Source organism: Pristis pectinata, chromosome 9, assembly GCF_009764475.1.
Source record: "Pristis pectinata isolate sPriPec2 chromosome 9, sPriPec2.1.pri, whole genome shotgun sequence".
Classification (NCBI taxonomy): Eukaryota; Metazoa; Chordata; class Chondrichthyes; order Rhinopristiformes; family Pristidae; genus Pristis; species Pristis pectinata.
Window position 1 is genome coordinate 98,782,172 of NC_067413.1, and position 16,963 is coordinate 98,799,134.

Sequence of the window (16,963 nt, forward strand, 5' to 3'; positions counted from 1 at the left end):
AAAACCATGTTGACGATCTCTTATTAATCCCAGTCCTTCCATGATCATTAACTGTGTCCTTCAGAATTGTTTCCCAATAACTTCCCTTAACTGATGTAAGACTCAGAGGTGTATAATTGCAGGCTTTTCCCTGCTGCTCTTCTTGAAAAGGGGGACCACATTTGCCATCCTCCTGTCACCTGGTATCTCACCTGTGGCCACCAAAGATATAAAACTCTCAGTCAGAGCCTCTGTAATCCCTTCCCTTGCCTCTCATAGTAGACCCATTACCAGAAGCGATGGAGTTACGATGAACGGTGTTAGCAGCAAGCCTTAAGTACTCTTTTTATATTTACCTAATTATGCTTACAAAGTTGAAGGGGTCTGATTTAAAGAATTAAACTGGAGCAAAAAAAACCAAACTGCTGGGTGAACTCAGCAGGTAGGACAGCTTCTGTGGAGGCAATGGTCAGGACAGAGAGTGTTGAGGGAAGATAGGCAGTATATAGAAGTGAGAAGTGAGAGGGAGGGGTGAGACAGAGGCTGGTAGGTGATAGGTGGAGGCAGTTGAGGGGGAGTTAGGCAGATGGAGCCAGCTGGGGGAGGGGATTGGATAGATGAACCAAGGCAGAAGAAACCCATGTAGATAGGTTTGTGGGTGATAGGCAGATGGAACCAGGTGAGGGGGGGGTGATAAGTCTTGGTAAAGAGGGGGAGGGATGGGAAAGGTGAACAGGGACCCTAGCTGGACCGGCGAGAGTGGGAAAGGAATTCAGGGAGAGTGGCTCATCTGAAATTGGAATACTCAATGTAAATAGCCTTGCGCTGTAGACTACCCAGGTGGAATATGAAGTACTGTTCTTCTAGCGTGCGTTTGGTCTCACTGTGGCAGTGGGGAAGGCCGAGGACTGCCTGCCACTCTTAGCACCAGTGGGATAATTTGGAAACAATGGCACTGCGTTTCCCATGCCATATCCAGGCTCAGGCCTGATATTCTCATGCATTCAATGCCCAGGGATTTGGGCAAGAAGTTGGTTTACCTCAGTGGCTGGAAAGCCCCGGATTATACCCTCACTTGTCCAAACAAACAAGTCCCAGTGAAAGGAGAAGGAGGTTGATGAGTTAGAGGAAGGGGACAGATATGGTCATCCATGAAATCTATACCAGTCAGGATTGGTGACTGCTGTGGCTACAGTTGTCAACACAGTCCCTCTACCATCAGATCTCATGAAAGACAAACAAGAGGATATAGGGTTGAAAACTGTTCAAGAAACTGAGGAGGCAGGGAGGCTGATGGAAAGACTGCTTGGAGCTAGCGATGTGTAGTTAAAAGGGGGCATATTGTTTAAATGAAACACTAATAGTGCTATGTATATCGGGAGCAGTTTATACAGTTAGTTCATGGGGGAGGATGTGGGTGGGGGGGGGGGGGCAAAGTAGAGGTTGGCCATCCAAAACTGGAAGAGACGAGGGTAGGGGTATTAGAAGTGGTCACACCTGAGGTAGGCTGTAGGGCACAGCTGAAGTGTAGAAGGGCTGTTGCAATGTATTCAAATAGATTTTACGGGGCATTTGCCAACCTCCATGAAAGGTGATAAGTATTGCCTATTGCTGGTGGATATTCAAGTAGAAGGAAGCACTTCCTGAAAGATCACCCACGGCAATATGGATGGCAAAGACACTGGTCAGGGAAGTATGGACTCCCATAAGCAGCAAAGTAAGATATGGGAAGCCATTTTATAGGACGGACCATTTGGCACAGAAGATCAATGGCATATGGACTCTGACCCACAGTCATCAGGGATTGTAGAGAGACCAGACTTTGAAGCCAGCACTGATCCTGATGGGGATTAGAGGCAGCAATTCAGTGGGCACCAGGTACTCGTGAATTGGTGACAGGGAAACCCTTGCATACATACTCCAACATTAATTGAGAAGCAGATAAAGGGACAAATATGTGAGAGAGTTGTGGGAAATGTTAAAACTGATGCACTTCAGAGCCATACAAAATATAGGGAAATCTCATCAGCAGAATTGTCTTTTCCTTGGCCTGAATTCTCATTATTTCGCTTTTGAGTGACTCCCATGTCCAAAGTAGACTTACTTGCAATAGCTGCTCCCACTATACCTTATCCAGGATTTGTCTTATGATATTCAAATTGTTCTTCCTCCAATTCAAGGTCTTTATTTCTGGAACATCCTGATGCCTTTCCTGATGGGGATCAGCCTTCCTTGAAATTTACCGTGTTAAATTCATTTTCTCCAAAATGCTCTTCCATTGACACTACAGCCTCTTGTCTGGTGGCACTCCCTATGATTAGGTCCAGTACTAACCTTCTCTGGTAGGGCTATCTCTGTAACTGGCTCAAAAAGCTCTCCTTAATGTGCTTTAAAAATTCCAGTGCCTCAATTCTAAGGTTAGTCTTGGGGAACTTGAAATCCCCTACTACTGTCAGCCTATTGCTCTTACATCTCTCTGGGGTTGTCTACAATGGGATTCCAGGGCCAATGGGTTCCCAAAATGGTGAAAGGCATGGACTGCAAGTCAAGGAACCTTGAATGTCAAGAGATATTGAGGGCTGGATAATGGAAAAAAAAGGAAGCATATGGCATAGAGACCACTGAAAACTTCCTTTTGAAGTATAGAACGTGTCGGAGGTTACTTAGAGAAGGACTTAGGAGGGGTCACAAACTGTCATCTCTGGTCAAAATGAAGGAAAGTCCCAAAGCAGTAGTTTGAGCAAATGGTGAGTGGGTGTCTGACCAATTTGATTGAATTTTTCAATGATGTAATAAAATATATGCTCCTCTGTCTCCTGCTGATTGTCAGGAGACCTGTAATAAGTCCTCAGCAAAATGATTGCCCTCTATTTGTTCCTAAGCTCTACCTATGTGGTCTCATTTGAAGAGCCTTCTCGGACATCCTTCCTCAATACCACAGTAATCAATGTTGCAATGCCACCACCTCTTTCACATAGACCTCTCCATCCCTGGAAACCCTGTACCCTGAATTGCTGGCCCTGCCTTCCTTTCAAACATGAATCTTCATCTCAGATAACCTTTCCCGTTTGTGTCAGAACTGACCAGTTATCATGTACGTTCATCGTCCTTTAACATTAACTCGGATTTTGTTTCTCCAGAGATGTTTCCTGGGCTACTGAGCATTCTTTGTGTTCTGTTTCTTGCAGCACTTTTTCCTCTCCACTGATCTAATTTATCTGCCTCTATTTATTCTCCTCCGAGCAGATCAACTCCCTGCCATACGTCACCTGGACAATCTTAGCCTGCATCCAGTCACAGACATTCCTTTACCATCTTCCTCCTTCCCGCCACGTAAAGCACACTCGTCTTCTCACCTTTCCAGCTAAATGTAGGGCCATTGACCTGGAACATAGAAACCTAGAAAACCTACAGCATATACAGGCCCCTCGGCCCACGAAGCTGTGCCGAACATGTCTCTACCTTAGAAATTACTAGGCTTACCCATAGCCCTCTATTTTTCTGAGCTCCATGTACCTATCCAAAAGTCTCTTAAAAGACTCTATTGCATCCTCCTCCACCACCATTCCATGCACTCACCACTCTCTGAGTAAAAAACTTACCTCTGACATCACCTCTGTACCTACTCCCCAGCACCTTAAACCTGTGTCGTCTTGTGGCCACCATTTCAGCCCTAGGAAAAAGCCTCCGACTATCCACACGACTTGTACGATCGGTATGCAAGACAAGTTTTGCACTGTACCTCGGTACAAGTGACAATAATAAACCAATACCAATACCAATACCTCTATCAGATCACCTCTCATCCTCTGTTGCTCCAAGGAGAAAAGGCCGAGTTCACTTGACCTGGGAAGTTGACTCTTTCTTCATATGCTGCCTGGCCCGCTGAGTATCCCAAGCATTCTCTGTTTTATTTCAGATTTACAGCATCTGTACTTTAGTGATTTCCAACACATCTCTATGTAGTGTGGTTCAGGTACAAAATCCCAAAGTTACCAGAATACGATGATTCCTCAAGGTAGGGTGTTGGCCTGTCTGTTGATTCTGGTTGTGGCACATGAGGAGGCATGGGTCTTCAGTCAGTTGAGGGTGAGATCCTGACATAAAAAGATTGTAATGTAGCTATAATCTTCCTATGTCATTAGCGGGGCTGGGTGGCTGCATATTGCAGACAGTTTGTAGCCCACTCATCTAGAAATTGGCCAAAAGTTTAATAGCTCAGTATGTCATGAGGAAACTAAAGACTCTGTGAATATGCATGGTGTGAAAACAAGCTGGGGTTTTGCTACTTTTTGTGGAGGTGGTGGAGTGGAAGGATGTGTATTTGCTGAAGTTTAATCAGGTCTTTTCTCTGAAGACTTGTGATTTTTGACTATCCACAAGGCAGTTATTTACATGACAATCATATACATAGGCTCCATAATCAGGAGCTATTATGTTGAAAGCCATCAGAAACAGGTGCTTCAGCTAAATAAATAAACAAAGAGGCTACAATTGGGAACCTTACTGTGGCAGTGAAGGACTTGTTGGTATATACATGGCATTTCACATCAATATGCAGTCAGCTGGTTTCAACAACAGAGATGTGGGTTGAACATTTCCTTTTGAATTTTCCCATCTGAAGTATAATTCCTTTTTGAAGTCGACTTCCCATCTGAAGCTCCATTGTAAGTTATAGAGTCATACAGCATGGATACAGGCCCTTCAGCCCAACTAGTCCCTGCTGACCAAGATGCCCATCCAAGCTAGTCCCATTTGCCAGCAATAGGCCCATAACCTTCTAAACCTTTCCAATCCATGTACTTGTCCAACTGTCTTTTAAAAGTTGATATTGTACCTGCCTCAACCACTTCCACATAGACACAACCCTTTGTGTAAAAAAGTTGCCCCTCAAGTTCCTCTTAAATATTTCCTCTCTTACCTTAAACCTATGCCTTCTAGTTCTCGATACTCCAACTCTGAGGAAAAGACTGAGTGCGTTCACCCTCATGATTTTATACACCTCAGTCTCCTACGCTCTAATGAATAAAGTCCTAGCCTGTCCAACCTCTTCCTATAACTCAGTCCCTCAAGTCCTGGCAGCGTCCTTGTAGCCAGTGTGGCCCCATTATGACCATTGAAGCTGTGTTTGTCTACCTGTAATATAATTCAACATTTTGACATTGTATCATTTTAAAATTGTAGCAAATAGCTGACACAGATACCAGATAGGAGAGGAGATACTGATATTAAACAAGCCAGTAGGATAGAAATGAAAACTTTTTCCATGGGCAATGAGGGAGTGAGGAGGTGTTAGAGCAAAGGGAAAGCTACAAATGCAGTTGTTAATGGCTGGTTGGGTTTACCGTAAAAGGAAGTCTGTTAACCATTAATGTCCTGCAGTTGGAGAAGATATCTTTATTAGTCACATGTATGTCAAAACACACAGTGAAATGCATCTTTTGTGTAGAGTGTTCTGGGGGCAGCCCGCAAGTGTCGCCACACTTCCGGTGCCAACATAGCATGCCCACAACTTCCTAACCCGTACCTTTTTGGAATGTGGGAGGAAACCAGAGCACCCGGAGGAAACCCACGCAAGCACGGGGAGAACATACAAACTCCTTACAGCTAGTGGCCGGAATTGAACCCGGGTCACTGGCGCTGTAATAGCGTTATGCTAACCACTCAGTCACCAGAAGATTTGCCTCATCGGATCATCAACAAATTGATCCCCAAGGCAATTATGTGTAGGCAGGGTTCAGAAAATAGCATAGAGGGAAAGGATTAGGAGGGTCAGGTATCATAACATCAGCTGTCACATTAAGATTAATGTAGTCTTACAACCCCAAGTAAAGGTATTTCACCAAAGAATATGGAATTATGGTCTAATGATATACCACACCCAGCAGTACTTCAATTATCAGCCCATTGTTACTGTAGGCAATCAGGGAAGATACCATTCATAATTACTCTGATCCAACATTACCCCTTCATCCTGATCTCAGAAGAACACCTCCAGTGAATCAGTGACCAATTGTTCTCAAACCCCAGCAGCTGGCCTCATGATGCTAACAATTTTATGGTGTATTATGGTGAGATTGCGTTGTGGATCAACCCCTCGTACTAGTAGCAGAGGCAAAAAATGGTTAACACACAAGCCCCCACCTCATGTTCTGGAGTTTCATTATCATGTTTCGTTTATGGGCAGGGAAAGGACGGAATGGAAGAAAATATCAGCAAGAGCGAGGCCAGAGGGAAAATGCAAGATAATTCCATTGGTCTTTTTTTCTAGGAAAACAGAATAAAGTTTGGAGATCTCCGTTCTTGTGATTTACTCGAGCTTGCTTGCATGAAATGGCTGAACAGCAAGTTCCAATGAGGGGTCTTTGACCTGAAACATTAATTCTTTTCCTCTTTCCATAAATGCCTCTTGATGTGCTCATTATTTCCAGCATTTTCTGTTGTTATTTTAGATTGCTTTTTGTTTAATTTTCTTTGAAAGGAAGGTCCAGCAGGTTCCTTTCCAGGCAGGCAGGTGGGCAGAGCCACTGAGTGATCTGGTCACGATGGTCGGGTGTTCTTACAAAGCTGAGTGTGGACCCAAGAAATCTTGGGCTGTGTGACTGCTGTAAACACAATTTAGAACAAGTGGGTTATTCCCCTGCTGCTGTTTACTTACCTTGTTCAAGGCTGTTGTGGCAGAGGATCTTGCTATTTGTTCCGTGCTTTTCTCTGAGAATATTAATAGGTGCAAAAGACATTCATTAGCCACCTCCTTATCATTACCTTTTACGATATATAGCTATAAGCTGGATATTAATTCTGTGGTTGACATCTGATAACATTTAGTTGTTGCCATGGGTGCCAGGTTTTTAACAAGGCTTTACATTTGGAAAGCGAGCTTTTATGATTATTTCAGGATTATTTTTGTTAGTATGTTTACAGTTAGCCAGTACATGGGCTAAAGAAATGTCATATTAATAGATATAGGTTCACTGCTTTAAGGAGGATAAGCACATCTTTTGTTGAAACCTTGTGAATGAACAGCACAGCTTGCTGTAGGTGAAACAGTTCTTTAAAGATCCAGCAACCAATGGCTATACACTAATCATCCAGCGCTGTAGCGTCATGGCCAAAACTGTGAGCAAGAGGACGGTTATCGCATAACTACAGGAGACTTAACAGCTCCGTGTGTGGGTGGAGTGAGCTCATTCTTGAGAGCAGCAGGGGAGGAAGGGGAGAAAAACATGTCTTCTAGGAAAGCAGATACATAGCAGCTTTGAATTAGAATGTGAGTTTGTAACGAGAACTTGGCGTCTGAAATTTTGTTGAGGTAAGAAAGAAAATTCATTTTTTGGACTGCTTGTTGGCTTTTCTATTGTCAATTGGTTTCATAATATCGCATTTTGAAAACAAGTCTTACAAAATCAAAATAATGCAGAAATTATTTGTGCATTCTGCAATACTTCATAAGTTGTCTGCAGATTTTGGTAATCCCTTTTCAAGATTTAGTGTCATTACCTTTCAATGTTGTTCCTGCAATGCATAGAAAGCACAATTTCCTTAGAGAAAACTATGGAACTAAAAATACCTTTCTTTTCCTTGCTGTATTTCATTATACCTTATTCTGGAATCCTATCATCTTGAAATGTTGATCAAGCTAACCAGTTTTGTTGCCTGAAACACTGTATGTCAATTATGCATTGCATAACCCTGTTGTAGTTGAAAATAAAACATGGTCCATGCTGTTAAATATAAATACGATCAATTCACATTTGTAGGAAATTGTTAGAGATGGTTGTGAGGTTCTCTGATAAAAGAAGAAAAACTATCATATTTTACTTCAGACATGCTGATCTTAGTTCAAAATACATGACATAAAGAGAAAAGATCATATGCAGTAGAAATAGATGTTACATTATCATATTAGATATAATAAGTTGTTTTATCAATTAAGTGGACAAAAATTACAACAGTATAGTTTAAAAATACAGAGCCTATGATAACAGTATTTATTCTTTGGTTGGTTTTTGAATTATGTGCTTTAAGAATAGTGTTACCAAGACAACCATAACATCTTCATCGTGAGCTAGCTTGAACATCCAGCATGGTCCAATTTTAGAATAATTTAAATAATATAGGAACCTGCGGTGCAGCGGGTGCAGTTACGGTTGAAGGATATAGTCGATAATTGTATCCGAAGCGTTGAAAAGGACTGCTGAGCTTTGAATAAAGCAGAGCCTGAGACAGCTGTCAATCATTTTTGTAACTTTGACACTGTGAAGCCATTATTAAGTGTGCAAGAATCTGATGTTAAGTGAGCAGCTTCTTACCAGATACCAATGCACTATTGTTGAAAAAACATTAAATTTTTAGTGAAGTATTGTGAAGTTGTGTTTAGGCAAATTACTTGCTCAGGTCCATTTAAAAGAAAAATTCCAGAAAGAATCATCTCACAAAAAATTGTGAGTAATGATTGAAGAAAAATTCAAGCCCTTTTAAAAAGGCAATTTGTTCTCTATTTCTCTGTGTAATATTGTGGTGCTACCTGCAAAAGAAAAATAAAGTGCTGCTTATCTTAGTCTCACTATCTTCAAACGTACATTCACTGAAGTTATTTCTATACGTTAGAAGTGAGTGTCATCAAGGTTGTGCTTCTATTAACTGGTATTAAAAAGGTTAGGTTTAAATTTTAATGAAAATTGGCCAAACTGTTAATTTTCATCAAACCCACAAGTCATCAATTCTTAGGTCAGTTTTCTAAATGTTCATTTACTTTAATGTTCCCTTAATGGTCATTTTGTTCTATCAATGACCAACGGTCTATAAGTGATGATAGTAAAATTATTTGTGGGTACCACTCCAGATTATAACTATGTAGACCCATACTCTTACCTACAACAATGATAAATAGTAAATTTTGTTATGGAACTATGTTAGAGTGCTGCTACGATGTTACTGTCTGCCCCCTTGAAAAGAGTTGTAGTTAGGGCTATTAAAATGTTCTGACGATATATCAGGAGTTTGAAACATGTGGTTGGCAGCAGGTTCATTAGGCCCCAAATGCTTTAGGCAAGTCTTTCGTAAAAGGACCAATTTTTCAGAATCGGCATCCGAATCAGAATCCGTTTTATTATCACTGACTTATATGTCATGAAATCCATTGTTCTGCGGCAGTGGTACAGTGCAATGACATAAAATTACTATGAATTACAAACTAAATAAATAGTGTGATAAAAAGGAATAACGAGGCAGTGTTCATGGGTTCATGGACCATCCAGAAATCTGATGGCGGAGGGGAAGAAACTGTTCCTGAATCGTTGAGTATGGGTCTTCAGGCTCCTGTACCTCCTCCCCGATGGTAGTAACGAGAAGAGGGCACGTCCCGGGTGGTGAAGGTCCTTAGAGATGGATGTCACCTTCTTGAGGCACCGCCTCTTGAAGATGTCCTCGATGGTGGGGAGGGTTGTGCCCATGATGGAGCTGGCTGAGTCTACAACCCTCTGCAGCCTCTTGCACATTGGAGGCTCTGTGCCAGGCTGTGATGCAACCAGTCAGAATGCTCTCCACTGTACATTTGTAGAAATTTTCTTTAAGCAAATTAGATATTCAGCTCGGGGTAGTAATGCACCAGACCAGAAACTAATTCCCAAAGAAATCTTACTTTCCTAATTGTGTACTGATCACACCTGACTGAAATTACTATAAAACCATTTTCTAGGCTAAAGTGGACAATATTATATTCTAATGCAGAGAGGCCATGATAAATTGACTTCCAGTGATTAACCCAAACTCATGCTGACAAGACTGTGTTTTTCAGGAAAAGCTGATAAATAAAGAGAGCCATTTATTAAGACTCATTTTTAAATATCTAGTTGTTTAAGTAGTCCAAAATTAAATCAAACTGCAGGTCACAAAAATTAAAGATAGTCGTTCCCACTAAAAATTGACAGTCTGATTTCAGTTCAGAATCAAGACAAATCTTGGTAATGCAGAAAAATGAAAATGATTTTTCTTTTTCTGGTTGTTGTATTGCTAGTGTCAGAGCTAAAGGAGCAGAACAACAAATTCCTACAGATGAATGAAGATTCCAACTCTTTGATGCCCCAATCAATTGAATGATTTTATAATTTTTGGCAAAAGAATTCAATACTGACTCTATCCATTCTTTCTGAAGCAAAATTCAGAGCTTGTGCTGCTGTATATAGCACACTAAAACCAAAGATCTTTTTTGAAAAAAGAATCGCTTCTGATAATTGGTGTTTAACGTGACAAAATATTAGTGTACGAATTTCACTTTCAGTCAGTTTTATGTTCATTAAATTATAAAGTGCACTGGATCAGCTTTTTGCTTTTTTAAAAGACTTTTCTGGTTCTTGTGCTAATTTGATGTATTAATGCATTAGTTTTCAAAAAGGACACCATACATCCATTGGTCTCTGTAATTCAGGAGCTCCAATGGTGGTCAATATTTTGTGTTTTTGTGGATTATGTTGCACATTAAAGATACTCTTCGGTAACACTGTTATTTTCTTTTGGGTAGCCGTTGCAGTTAATTCAGGTTAGAGTTAATACTCAGGTTGTGCATTGATAGGTACAGGTTGCTTTTGGGAATTGAACAGTATTTACAGAAAACTACTCCAAAGCCTCCACACATGCTGAAAGGGTTAAAAAGCAACTGACTCAAACATTTTCAGAAGTGGTGAATCGCAGAAATTACTTCTACTTTTTCAGGGATGATGCAATTTTTGATGCCACAAGTTAGAGAAAAGATTGCTCTCAGTGACGGCTAACCCTGCTTGTGTTGAAAGTTACATTTGATCTTCATCAGGAAAAGCAGAAGCAGCAGGCAGGCAGTGCAGGGTTTCCCCGTGGCCGTTCCCCTCAGCAACAAGCATACCCCTTTGGATACTGCTGGTGGGAATGACCTATCAGGGCACAGCAGCAGCAGCCAGGTCAGCAGCACTGTGGCCGGCTCCACGGCTCAACAGGGAAGGGTAAAGTCAGGCAAAGCAATAGCGATAGGGGACTCAGTCGTTAGGGGGGCAGACAGGGGATTCTGCGGTCGCGAAAGAGACGCCAGGATGGTGGTTCCTGGATGCCAAGGTTGAGGATGCCTTGGAGTGGCTGCAGAACGTTCCCAAGGGGGAGGGTGAGCAGCCAGAGGTCGTGGTGCACCTTGACATCAACGACAAAGGTAGAAAGGGGGAAGAGCACCTGCACAGTGAGCATAGGGGATTAGGAAAGAGGCTGAAAAGCAGGACCTTGAAGGTATTAATTGCTGGATTGCTCCCGGTGCCAGTGCTAGTCAGGGCAGGAATAGAAAGATAGAACAGATGAATGCGTGGCTGAGCAACTGGTGCAGGGGGCAGGGTTTCAGGTTTTGGATCATTGGAATCTCTTCTGGGGCAGGGGCGACCTGTTCAAGAGGGAAGGGATGCATCTGAAGTGGGGGAACCAATATCCTGGGCGGGAAGTTCACTGGTGTTACTCAAGAGGGTTTAAACTAGTTTGGCAGGGGGCTGGGAACCAGAGCCCCAGGTCAGAAAGTGGAGGGATTGAGAAGAAGGTAGTTGTCGTGACCAATAAATCTGTAAGGAAGGGCGGGCAGGAGCAAGGTAATAGGCATGATTGGACGGGCAAGTTGAAGTGTGTTTATTTTAATGCTAAGGGTAATTAGGGATAAGGGTGATGAACAGAGCATTGATCAGTAAATAGAACTATGATTTTGTGGCCATTACAGAGACTTGGTTGAGAGAGGGACAGGACTGGATGCTTAATGTTCCAGGGTTTTGACGTTGTAGAAAAGATAGAGAAGGGGGTAACCAGTGGGGCTGGGGGTGTGGGGGGGAGTTGCACTATTAACCAGGGACAATATCACAGCTGCACATAATGGAGGGCTCATCCACTGAGTCTGTATGGGCAGAACTCAAAAATAGGAAAGGTGCAATCACTCTGATGGGTCACTACAGACACCCTAATAGCCACCGGGACATTGAGGAACAGATCTGCAGGCAGATTAGGGAAAGGTGTAAAAACAACAGGGTTGTTGTCGCGGGAGACTTCAACTTCCCTAATATAGACTGGGACCTCCTTAGTGCAAGAGATTTAGATGGGGCAGAATTTGTTAGGTGCATCCAGGAGGGTTTCTTAAATCAGTAGGTAGCTAGTCCAGCTAGAGGGGCCATACTGGACCTGGTGTTGGGAAACGAGCCTGGCCGGGTGACTGATCTTTCAGTGGGAGAGCATTTGGGAAACAGTGACCACAACTCCTTAAGTTTTAAGATAGCTATGAATAAGGATAAGTATGGACCTTGTGGGAGAGTATTCAATTGGGGCAGGGCAAATTACGAGGGGCATTAGGCAGGAACTGGGGAGAATTAATTGGGAACAGCTGTTTTTGGGCAAGTCCACATCTGACATGTGAAGAATGTTTAAAGACCAACTGCACAGAGAACAGGACAGGTATGTTCTGGTAAGAAGGCAGGACAAGGGTGGCAAGGTAAGGGAACCTTGGATGTCGAGAGAGGTGGTGAATTTAGTCGAGAACAAAACAACAAATTTTGTGACATATGTCAGTGATAATAAACCTGATTCTGATTCTGAAGCTAAAATCAAACGGAGCCCTTCAGGATTATAATGAAGCTAGAAAAGAACTCAAGAATGGAATTAGGAGAGCCAGGAGGGGCCATGAAAAGTCCAAAAGTAAGATTAAAGAGAATCCCAAGACATTCTATACACACATCATGAGCAAGAGGACAACCAGGGAGAGGGTAGGACCACTCAAGGATAAAGGAGGGAACTTGAGCCTGGAGGCAGAGGATGTGGGTGAAGTCCGAAATGAGTACTTTGCATCAGTATTTATCAAGGAGAAGGACGTGGATGATAGTGAGATTGGTGTGGAGCACGTTAATATGCTTGGGCATTTTGAGATAAAGAAAAAGGTAATGTTAAGTTTCTTGAAGAACTTTAAAGTGGATTGGTTCTCAAGAGTCTGATGGGATATACCTCAGGTTATTGAGAAAGACAAGAGATGAGATTGTTGGGGCCATCACCAAGATCTTGGTGTCCTCTCTAGCCACAGGTGAGGTCTCAGAGGACTGGCGGGTAGCTAATGTTGTTCTGTTGCTCAAGAGGGAAATAGGAATAACCATGGAAACTATAGACCAAGTGAGTCTCACGTCAGTGGTAGGGAAGCTATCGGAGAGGATCCTTAGCGATAGGATTTATGAGCATTTGGAAAACCAGGGCCTAATTTGGAACAGTCAGCATGGCTTTGTGTGTGGTAAGTCATTTCTTACTAATTTGATTGAGTTTTTCAAGGAGATGACCAAGGTGATGGATGAAGGTAGAGTAGTGGATGTTTGTCTGTGTGGATTTTAAAAGGCGTTTGACAAGGTCCCTCATGATTGGTTCATCTAGAAGATGAAGATCCATGGGATCCATGGGGACTTGGCCATATGGATTCAGAATTGGCTTGCCCATAGAAGACAGAAGGTTATGGTTGATGTGGTCTTATTCTGGCTGGAGGTCTGTGACTAGTGGTGTTCCACAGTGATCTGTTCTGAGACGTCTGCTGTTTGTGATGTATATAAATGACTTGGATGAAGAAGTGGATGGGTGGGTTAGTAAGTTCGCAGACAATACAAAGATTGGTGGCGTTGTGGATGGCGTAGAAGATTGCCAAAGGATACAGTGAGATATAGATCAGTTGCAGATATGGGCAGAGAAATGGGAGATGGAGTTTAATAGAAACCATAGAACAGTACAGCACAATACAGGCCCTTCGGCCCACCATGTTGTGCCGACCTTCAAAAACCACTCCTAAGACTATCTAACCCCTTCCTCCCACATATCCCTCTATCTCAAATTCCTCTATATGCTTATCTAACAATCTCTTGAACTTACCCAACGAATCAGCCTCCACCACCACCCCAGGCAGTGTATTCCATGCACCAACCACTCTCTGGGTGAAAAACCTCCCTTTGAAGGGATTAGTTTAGTTAGGCATTTAATTACTAGTTTAATTAGTTCGGCACAACATCGTGGGCCAAAAGGCCTGTTTCTGTGCTGTACTGTTTTGGGTTCTATGTTCATCAAACATGCAATTTTCTTGCCTGTTTTTTGGAACATGTTCAGAAGAGAAATATGCAAAAGCTTATTAATTACCTTCTAACTCCCATTCCAAACATCAATATAGAAAATTGGGAAAAGGCTATGTAAAGTTAGTCCAGATCACTAATTTGATAGTTTGACCTTGGGGTTCAAGTCATTATTCCTTGAAAGGGGCAACACAGGTAGATGAAGTGGTGAAGAAGGCTTACAACTGCTTGCCTTCATAGGTCGGGGTATGGAGTGTAAGAGTCGGGACATTATATTGAAACTTTAGAAAACACTGGTTAGGCCGCACTCTGAGTTTTGTGTGGAGCTCTGGTTGTCCCACAATAGTAAGGATGTGGTTGTGCTGGAGAGAGTGCAAAGGAGATTTACTAGGACATTGCCTGGATTGGAGGACTTTAGTTATGGGGAGAGATTGGATAGGCTGTGCTTGATTTCCCTGGAGCAAAAGAGGCTGCGGGGCATACTGAAAGAGGTGCATAAAATTTACAAGGCATCGAAAGGGTGGATGGATTGTTTTTCTCATGGTCGGGGGTATCAAAAACAAGAGGACATAGGTTTAAGGAGAGTGGATGGAGTTTTAATGGAGATATGAGGGGGATTTTTTTTGCACAGTGTTGTAGCCAAATAAGTGCACTTAGACCTTGTACACTTTGAATAGGTAACAGATGCCCTGGACCTGGCTACCTTGTACAACACTGCTCTGCAGGGAAGTGCTTGGAGAGCCAGAGGACTCGAGGTGGGAAGTCTGATCAAAGTAATTATTTTTGTCATCCATTGTTTCCCTCCATCCTGTCTCCATCATTACACATGTGTTACCATGTGTCCCAATGCCTGAATCTACTTTTGGCAGCCAACACCTAGGTCCTCACTGGCTCCAATAGCCAGAAACATTCAAGTCAGGTTCTGACCAGTCCTGACGCAGGGTCTCAACCCAAAACGTCAGCCATCCTTCTCCCTCCACGGATGCTGCCAGACCTACTGAGTTCCCCTGGCAGTTTGATTTTTGCTCCAGATTGCTGCATCTGCAGTCTCTTGCATCTCCAGCCCTTTGGTTACACTAAGTGTGACTTCTGGGAAGAAGTGTTTGCCAGTGGATGTTTTACATGATGTTTATGTGTTAAATTTCCATCCTTAGGACATACATAAAAATAATTTGAAGATCATGTTATCTGGCAAGTGATCTCTTTGATTGTGTGAATAATGAGTCAACAAACTGCCATGAACAACGGTGAGTGGACAAGACATGAATGGCCATGTTGGCTTTTGAGATCAAGGCAAAGAGGAATTTACTCAAGTCTGGCAGATGAATATCTGAAGGTCAACTGAGTCTTTTAATGATGACAGCAGCCAAGTCCTATCTAGTGCTCTTATGAGTGCCTGCTTGCAGGATCCTGAATATATCTCTGGCAGAAACCCAGACTGAACCAGTCCCAGACCCAGACAGTGAATGGTAGGGCCCTGGGGAGTGTTGTAGAACAGAGGGACCTAGGAGTACATGTACATGCTTCTCTGAAAGTGGCGTCACAGGTAGACAGGGTGGTGAAGAAGGCTTTTGGCACACTGGCCTTCAGTCAGGGTACTGCATACAGATGTTGGGATGTTACGTTGGTGTTGCTGAGGCTGCATTTGGAATATTGTGTTCAGTTTTGGTCACCCTGCTATAGGAAAGATGCCATTAAGCTGGAAAGAGTGCAGAGCAGATTTACGAGGATGTTGCCAGGACTCGAGGGACTGAGTTGTGGAGAGAGGTTGAGCAGATTGGGACTTGGAGCACAGGAGAATGAGGGGTGATCTTATAGAGGTGTATACAATCATGAAGGACGTACTGTAGATAGGATGAATGCACACAGTCTTTTTCCCAGGGTTGGGGAATCAAGAACTAGTGAACATAGGTTTAGGGTGAGAGGGGAGAGATTTACTAGGAACCCGAGGAGCAACTTTTTCACCCAGAGGGTGGTCCGTACATGAAACGAGCTGCCAGAGGAAGTGATTGAGGCAGGAACATTAACAACATTTAAAAGACTCTTGCACAGGTACATGGATAGGAAAGGTTTAGAGGAATATGGGCCAAACGCGGGTGAATGGGACTAGCTTAGATGGGAATCTTGGTCAGCGTGGGGCCTGTTTTTGTGTTGTGTGACTCTCTGAACCTGAGATCTAGAAGTTCAATAAGGTGGTTACTTTTGTGGCCACCAGTAGACCATGTCCATGAAGTCAAGCAGGCAGCTGCAAAGTTCTGCAAATACTTGTCATGATATCTTGAATGTCCTCAGACACAAATGTTTAAGCATGTTCAAGAAACTTAGCTCCCTCCAGCAGACCACCTGTTCAGGATACAGCCCTGTTTGCGCCCTGCAATTAGAAGAGGAGAATTGAGGTGGGTTTCCATAAGTGTGGATCTCAAGATCCCACAGTATAAGTCACATAAGCAGCATCCTTTGTGCTGTGGATTTGGAAAACTGCTAAGAACACTTACTAAGTATTAGTTCTGAAGTGTTGATGCTGAGCAATGGTGTTCACTAAGTTATTAAAATTAAACAAACATCTTTCACAGAGCCATTATAGAAAACAGCTGTAAATCTACAGAATTTCTTGACAAATTTGCCAATCAATACTTAAGTTTTTATCTAGTACCTTAATGCATTAGTTTGACCGACAATTTATCTGGTACCTTAATGCATTAGTTTGACTGACAATTTCCTGAAGTGTGGGGAAAGCTGAGCTTTCTTAATTATTAATATTTATAATTATATGACTCCAGTCAGTCAGATTGACTCCAACTGCCTCCCTGCACTCTTTCCCAATTGTTTGATGTGTATGGGCTAAATCCAGAAGTTGGTGATTTGGCATTGGGTTTCCAAAATGCTGAAATTCTTCTGTGGAT

General features: G+C 42.6%; 1 protein-coding gene across 1 annotated transcript in view; it reads left to right on the forward strand.

Annotated features, from left to right (window-relative positions):
* Nucleotides 1-7,168: 7,168 nt before the first annotated feature.
* The window catches only part of arpp21 (cAMP-regulated phosphoprotein, 21), a 205,275-nt gene continuing 195,480 nt past the window's right edge, over nucleotides 7,169-16,963 (forward strand). Inside the window, 1 exon segment of the mRNA XM_052023736.1 lies at nucleotides 7,169-7,291. The gene's annotated coding sequence lies outside the window, so the exon portion shown is untranslated.